This window comes from Trichosurus vulpecula, chromosome 1 (genome assembly GCF_011100635.1).
Source record: "Trichosurus vulpecula isolate mTriVul1 chromosome 1, mTriVul1.pri, whole genome shotgun sequence".
NCBI classification, from domain to species: Eukaryota; Metazoa; Chordata; class Mammalia; order Diprotodontia; family Phalangeridae; genus Trichosurus; species Trichosurus vulpecula.
This window is the reverse complement of record NC_050573.1, coordinates 67,902,794-67,911,241: the sequence shown is the minus strand read 5'-3', so window position 1 is coordinate 67,911,241 and position 8,448 is coordinate 67,902,794. Positions and strand designations below refer to the sequence as shown.

General features: G+C 42.7%; 1 protein-coding gene across 1 annotated transcript in view; it reads left to right on the top strand.

The window, feature by feature from the left end:
• Window positions 1–601: 601 nt before the first annotated feature.
• Window positions 602–8,448, top strand: part of TBXA2R (thromboxane A2 receptor) — a 34,840-nt gene continuing 26,993 nt past the window's right edge. Inside the window, exon 1 of the mRNA XM_036740789.1 lies at window positions 602–775. The gene's annotated coding sequence lies outside the window, so the exon portion shown is untranslated. The remainder of the gene's footprint in view (window positions 776–8,448) is intronic.

Here is an 8,448-nt window from a genome sequence, read left to right as displayed (position 1 = left end):
AACACCCCAACCTCACAGGAAGCACATCAAAGGTAAGGAGTGCTGAGGGGAAGGTTGCTTGTCTAGAAATGCTTTGAGGAACAAACCCAAACCCACTCCTGCAGCCCCCTCCCATAGACCCCCAATATCCGGGGCACCACAGTCGTCACCCCTCTGCCCTGTTCCCTTCCTTCCCTCCGGTCCACCCAACCAGTGGTAAACTCAGCCTGACACCAGTAATGAGGGAACTATTTTTAGGCTTGTCCTGGCCCGACAGGCCATCTCAGGCAATGGAATCTCTTTTTCTGGGTTCCTGGGCCCAATTCCAACTCTCTGCTTGGTTAGCAGCCCCTCGCCTGGAATTGGCACCTCAGTTTCCCCATGACCCATAGTATTCCCTCTACAGGAAGAGATAAGAAGCTAACTAGGCGTGAGTGCTTTTATTCCCATCCTCCTCTCATCTCTCCCCACCCCTTCGAGCTGCGTCAGGCTCCCCCACCCTAAGTCCTGGCCCTCTGCATTCCCTGACTGACCCCTGACCCCTGTCCAGAGAGATCACGCCTGAGCCTGAAGGGGTTAACCCCCACACTCTTCTCCATCCCCAGCCCTCCTCCCCTTCTCCTCCCGGCTCCCTCTCTGTCTGTCTCTGTGTCTGTCTCTCCGACACTTTCAGTCACATCCGCCTGCAGGGGCACAGCTCCCCCAGCTCACACATCCCCAGGCTGTGCGGATCTTTCTGATTTCCCCAGGATCTCCCAGTCTGCCCTGGCCAGGCTCTCCGGATCCCCTGCTCCAGGTGAGTGAGCTTCAGGTCCCAGGCTGGGGCTGATTTTTCTCTCTCAGGATTTATTTCCACCAACAACCACCACTCCCATTTACCATTCTCTTCCCTACTGCCCCCCCACCCCCACCCCTTGTCTACCCACTGCTACCACTGCAGGAAGGAGTAGGGGCTCCTGGCTGGACCGGCATGGGCTGTAAAGGGAGCGCAGCTCTTCCCACCAGAATCCCACCAGTCCCACCACTTGCACCAACAATCTTGATCCCTACTCTAGCCTTTTATGGAAGAGATAGGAGAGGTCCTTGGAAAAATAAATCTAGTGACTGGGAAATAGGAGGTAAGGGAGGAGATGGGGGACAGGCTTGGTCAATGGTCCATGGAGGCCCCCCTCACCTCTGTCCTCCTAGGCTGCTCCAGAGGCAGGCCTGGGGTGGGCTGATTTGAACCCTCTTGGGGAAATAAGAGAGACACCAGCTGCTCTAGTATAATACACAGTCTGATTGGAACCATATGTGGGTTGGGTGTGACTGTGAACAATTATATGATGCAGAGTTGTGCATGTATATGATTTGTGGGACTGCACGGGGATGATACATGTGTGAGAAGGATGACTGGGTGTGATGCTGGGAAATTGTGTGACCATGTGTGATGGTGTAGCTGGGGAGCGTGTGATATGGTGGCATATCTGTGTGACAGTTTGTGGTTGTGTATCAGTGAATGCCATTGTGTCCTGTGTCACTTGTTTATTGCCTGGGGTAATTGGGGTTCTTCATTTTCACATACCCATCGCTTTCAGTGCTTTGTTGAGTGTGTGTTCTGAGATGGAGGAAGGGTGAGCAGTTGGATGTGCAGACGTTTGGGATCTCAGGAGAAACAGAGTGGCACCAGTGAGATGAACATAGAAGCTCAGGAAACAAACTTTTAGGTGTTCCAGATGGCTCAGTTATTATTCGTTTCTGTTTTATAGCACACGTATAGTATGTTCCATAGAAGGAATATCCATTGGGGAAGTCATTGATGAGGTGTGCACGTGTTTACACATGCACACGTGTGTATAGCTGTGTCCAGAATGCGTCGGCATCCACGTGGATACATACATTTTCGGGGTATCTGCTTTACAAATAGGAAGAATACAAAGAAAGCCCATGAGGTATGAGGTGTGGTCAGCAGCCTACACAGGAAATAGGATTCCATCGTCAATCAGTGAATCACGAAGGGCCCACGGCTCCCAGGCTGAGGACTGCTGACAGGCTCCCCCAGGCCTCGAGACCATCTAGTCCAAGGCTGTAGTTTGACAGGAGAGGAAACTGAGGCTCAGAGGTCAAGGGGCTTTCCCACAGCCACAGAGGTAGTGAGAGAAAGAGGCAGGCACTGGGGTGTAAATAAACAGCAGTAATATATAGCATCTACACACCGCTTTAAGATTTACCTAGCACTGTACGTGTTATCCAAGTGAAACAGTCAATCAGAGATTAGTCCTTCTAATCAGACCCTAGCCCTCCCCTTGAGTGAGAAACCACAGAGATATAAGACTCAGAAGACCTGTCGCCATGTAACTGAGGAGATAAAATTCACACCCGGAGAGTTTAGAACCATAAATGATTAAAGCTGGGCAGGGCCTTAAAACCTAAAACATCAGAGCTGGGAGAACCTTTAGAACACAGAATGTCAGGGCTGGGAGGGGCTTTAGAACACAGGATGTCAGAGCTAGGAGAGGCCTTAGAACATAGAATATCAGAACTGGGAGGGACCTTAGAACAAAGGATGTCAGAGCTGGGAGGGGCCTTAGAACATAGAATATCAGAGCTGGGAGGGACCTTAGAACAAAGGATGTCAGAGCGAGCTAGGAGAGGCCTTAAAACATAGAATACCAGAACTGGGAGGGGCCTTAGAACAAAGGATGTCAGAGCTGGGAGGGACCTTAGAACCCAGAATATCAGAGTTGGGAGCACCTTTAGAACACAGGATGTCAGAACTGGGAGGGCCCTTAGAACATCTAATGTCAGAGATAGGAAAGACCTTAAAACTCAAGGTGTGGTAGATGTACAAAACCTTAGGAGGTAATCTAGTTCAACTCCTTCAATCAATAATGAAATTTAGGCCTAGAGAAAGGCAGAAAGCTGAACTTTGATTGGTCTCAGCTAATAAAGACTCCACTGGGAGATCCTTAAATTCCAGTTGAAAAGTAAGGCCCATAGGTGCTCAGAGGAGGAAGAGAGGAGGGAAAAGCCGAGCTGAAGCCACAAGGGAAGACTTCTGAGAGAGAAGACATTCCATCTGCTCGGTGAAGGCTAATGATGGGGTAGCTAGAAGGAAGAGCATTCAAGAGAGGGGACCAGTTAGGAAGATGGAATGAAGCCCTTCCGCCTGCTGAAAATCTGTGGTGGTGGGAGGTGGGCAGGTGGGAGCGAATAGGGAGTTGGAGGAAAGGCCCCAGAGGGCATTGCCAATAAGTTTGGCTGAAGCTCCCATATGGTTGGGACTCAGATAGGAGGAAAATCCCCCAGCCTCATAAATGGTAAGGCCCCGCATCAGGGGCTGCTGTCCCATCCACTCCCTTCCTCCATTTGCCCCTACCCAGGGTCTAAAGAAAAATATGGTATTAGTTGTGTCACTGAGCGGAGGCCTTTTTTAGCTCCAAAGCTAAAGGAGCGCCCCTCTCTTCTGGTTCCTGGCATTAGGACTACAGTCTCCCCATCCCTTCTCAGACATTGACTCCCTGTTCCAACTCCTTCCCCAGAGAATAGTGCCTTTGTGAATCTATGGTTCTGGAATCACAGAATTTCAGAGCTAGTTGGAGAGCTTAGAGGGCCCCTGACCCAAACCCCTACCTGAGTAAGAACCCTCTCCATGGCCTCCCGTACCCACCTGTAGTTCAGCAGGACTCAAACAAACAATCCATTTAACAAAAATTCATTAAAATACTCCCTGGCAAAGGCAATTCCCAAGGCAGCTAAAAGAATTCAGGAAAATAAAAGCCATTGGCAAGATATTTAAATGCAGCTGGAGACATGGTTAACTCACATCTCTCCCATTCTGCTAGTGGCTCACAACCTCAGCACCAAGTGGTCATCTGGCCTTCACCTGAAGACCCACCACATTGGATCTTAACCCTTTTCTGTGTCCTGGACCTCTTTGGCAATCAGTCTGGTGAAGCTTATAGATCCTTTCTCAAATAATGTTTTTAAAGTATAAAATACATAGGATTAGAAAGGAAGCCAACTACATTGAAATATAGTTATCAAAAAAAATTTTAAGTTGTCAGACCACAAGTTAAGAACCCCTGCAGGTGATAGGAAATTCATTACATCATGAAGTGGCCCCATTGCACCTTGAGACACTATTAACTATTGGGAAGTTCTTCCATTAATGGAATTGAAAAATGCCTCTTTTCAACTGGGCCTAATTGTTCCCCCAGGGGCCAGGCAGAACATGTCCATCTTTCACACGGCAGCCCTTTAAAAAGATACTAGAAGAGAGCAATGATGTGGCTACTAAGCTTTCTCTTCTCCAAGATAAATATCCCCAGTTCCTTCAAAGGATCTTCCTACGATATGGTTTCTAGTTCTCTTCTCCATTCTAGTCACTGTCCTCTGAAACTTCTGGTTTGTCAATGGCCCTCCTAAAACATGCTACTGGAAACAGGACCCAGTGCTCCAGATGGGGTCTGACCAGGGCAGAGTTCAGGGGAACTTTCCCCTCCCTTCTTCTGTTGCCTCAGATAGAGCCTAAAGTCGAAGCTAGAAGATGTCTGGTTAAGTAAAGAGAAATACAACCCCAGCAGCTGGCTACTTAAGATGATAAATTGTTTGACCGTAGACACCCATGAAACAGATCAAATCCAAAATGGCCCTCAGTCCCTTGTAGGCCCCTTGTACTTCTATGGTGACTGTGGCAAAGTTGGTGGAAAGGGGACAGAGGTTGCTAAAAATCCATTTTTAGTCTGCCTACTAATTGTTGGCAAGGAAGATGTGATATCTTTGACTAACAGTCAAAAGTTGACCTGCAGCTGGAAGAACTAAACCACATCTTCAACAGACACGAATTATAAATGAAACTAGAACACTTAAAGATGCTGCAGCTAAAAATAATAGTTGATATTTATGTATTGCTACAAGGTTTGCAAAGGGCTGTGCACACATCATCTCATTTGGTCCAAAGAGCAACCTGGTGAGGTAAGTACTGTTATCCGCATTTTACAGATGAGGAAATTAAAGGTTAGAAAGGTTAAATGATTTGCCCAGGATCACACAACTATTGTGTCTGAGGTAGGAGGTGAACCTAAGTCTTGCTGATGCCAGGTTTAGCTCTCTATCCTCTACGCTGTGCAGTGAATTGGAAGGATGGATCTCAGGCTCTCTTCAGAAGAGGCAAATAAAGAGCCTGACAAAGTTGGTTTCAACATGGACCCAAGGAAAACGAGAAACAGCCTTTCATGAAACATTGGTTCATCCTGAATTGCAGTGTTTCTGATGAGAAGAGTCTATCTTTAAGTTTATTCACCAACATCTGTTGTAAAAGATAAAAAAAGAAAAAAACTCCATAAGAAACTAGACAAGATCCTCCAAACCAAGTCAACACAGACTTGGATATGCCATGACTTCAATGTTAAAGGTGAACACAGGAGTAAAAGGTAAAAATATATTGGAAAAGATGGCCAGGTTGAAAAAGCGTCAGCTAAAGGCTTGTAGATTAAACAGAAGGCTCACATGTATATAGCATGAATATTTTCTTCAAGAAAACATTCAAAAGGTATAGGACATAGTGAGAATCAAATAACACCACAAAAAAGTAAAAGTGATTTCATTTTAACAGACCTCAAAGTTCTGTTTATTGATATCAGAATAATCTCCGATCAATTGTCTGTATGCAGCCAGATCATTATCTGGTTAAAAACAAAAGCCAAAATCCACTGCAAATTAGAAGAAAGAACAGAGAAGAAAATAGTGCACGAAATTCCAACAGTTCCAACCCACCATATTTTAACAAGCTAAAAAATAGGAAAAGGATAAAAGTAAAGACATTACCAATATCACTACTCATTAGGGAAGTTTAACCAATGTAAACAGTTGCCACAATGAAGAGCTCAAATGAGCCCAGAGACTTCTCCAGTCAAAAAACATCTGATGTTTTAGAGACTTGGACACCAAGGACAACACCAGATCACCAAACCCTGTGAATAAGGGGAATGGAAAATTAGGAATGATATCACTTTACACAATAGCCTGCAAAAAACTTGGGATGGGACTCCACTATAAAAGAAAGTAGAAATGGCAGTGAAGAAAATGGAGACAGAAAGAGGCTACACTTGAGTAAATAAACACAGAAGAAATCCCCACTAGAGACAACACAAACTTGAGCACACAGGAATTATACAAAGACCATATAAAATTAGCATTCCTATATACAAAGGAGATCAGAAGAGGATTGTAAAAGAATCTGCAATTTGCTATAATGTACAACTTGCCTTTCCTTTTAAGCAAAGAATAAATTCAGCATGTAACTTCATGCAATCCCGCTTCTCTGTTTCCTTTTGGCCCTTCTGTTCTCTTCTGCACATTTTTAAAACTGCTTCAATGACCCTCTTTTTTTCCTTCCTTCTTTCCTTTCTTACTTCTTTTCTTCTTTCCTTCCTCCCTTTCTTTCTTTTTCTCCTTCCATTTTTCTTTCTTTCGCACACCTATCATAATCTCCCTATTCTTCCCATGTCTCTCACCCAAACTGGGAGATTAAACAACTATCCATACTCAAGCAAAACAAATTCCCGCATTGGTCTTGTTAGAAAATGTATGTCTCATTTTACACCTTGAGTCTATCACCTCTCTGTCAGGAAATGGGCAGGAGGTTTCATAATCAATCCTCTGGAATAGTGTTCATTACACTGGTCAGAGTTCTTTCAAATTTGTCTTTACAATGTGGTTGTTATTGTATAAATTGTTCTCCTGGTTCTGTTCACTTTTCTCTGCATCAGTTCATATAAATCCTCCCAAATTTCTCAGAAACCATCCCTTTCAGTAATATTCCATTACATTCATTTAGTCAGTCATTCTGTAGTTGATGGGCACCTTCTTAGTTTCTAGTTCTTTGGTGTGATAAAAAAAAAAGAGAGAGTTTCTGCAATATTTTTTTATAGATGGCTCCTTTTATTTTTTTTATTTTTTTCTCTCTTTGAGTTCTATGACTAGTAGCAGTATAGCTAGTCAAAGGGTACACACAATTTAGTAGCTTTTTAGGTATAGTTCCAAATTGTTTTCCAGAATGGCTAGACCAACTCACAGGTACACCAATAGTCCATTTAGTTTGCCTGTTTTCCTGCAGCCCTTCCAATAATTCTCAGAGTTGCTTTAATTTTCATTTCTCTATTTATTTGCTATTTGAAGCATTTTTTTCGTATGACTATTGATAGCTTTGATTTCTTTAAGACATGCTTATTCATATCTTTTAACCATTTATTTATTAGCAAATAGTTCTCTTAAGATGTTGTTGTTTGTTCATTTGTTCTCCAAGAGGACAATGACATCATGAGGGTGATGTCTTGACTTTCATGTGAATTGGATTTAAGTGAGGCAGATCTGCACAAAGTTGTCAGCCTCACTCTCTTGATGAATATGAGGCCTTTATCAGAGAAACTTGCGGCAAAGATTTTTTTCCCAGATAACTATTTCTCTTCTAATTTTAAGAATATTGATTTTGTTTGTGCAAAAAAAAATTCACCTTTTCAATTATATGTCATCAAAATGGTTCTTTCTTTATCTTTTTTGATCCTCTTTATCTCTTGTTTGGTCTTGAACTCTTCCCCTAACCACACGTGTGAAAGATATTTCTTTTCTTGTTTCTCTAATTAGTTTGCGATGTGACCTTTTGTATCTAGGTCATATGTCTATTTGGAGTTTGTCTTAGCATATTATGTGAGACACTGGTCTGTACTGAATTTCTGCCAGACAGCTTTCCATTTTCTGAGCAGCTTTGTCAAATAATGAGTTCTTATCCCAGTAGCCGGAGTCTGTTACCATGTTGATCGCTCGTTTCTATATGTCATATACATAACCTGTTTCACTGATCGACCTCATTTTGTTACAGTCAGTATAAAATAATTTTGATGATTACTGCTTGGGTAGTATTGTTTGAAATCTGGTCCCCTTCCCTCCAACTTTTTGTTATTTGCCTTGAGATTTTTTTGTCTTTTGTTCACTATTATTTTTTTCTAGCACTCTAACGTAATTCTTTAGTAATTTGATTGGTATAGCACTCAATAAGCAAATTAGCTGAGGTAGTATTGTGATGTTTATTCCATTAACAGGATATATATGTGTGTGTGTGTGTGTGTGTGTGTGTGTGCGCGTGTGTGTTTGTGTGTGTATGTATATGAATAATTACTCATCTCTAGTTTGGCCTATATTTATTTCCACAAAAAGCATTTTTTTAAAGTGTACATAGTTCCTTTTCATGTCTTGATAAGCAGACTTCCAGATATTTTATACATTCTGTAGTGTTTTTTTAATGGAATTTCTCTATCTTTTCCTGCAGGGTTTTGTTGGTAATACATTGGTAAAATATTGATGAGTTATGTAGGTTTATTTTATAATTTGCAACTTCACTAATGTTATTGTTTCAACTGATTTTAGTTGACTCTCTGAGGTTTACTAGGTAAACCATCATATAATCTGCAAAAAAAGTGTTCATTTTGT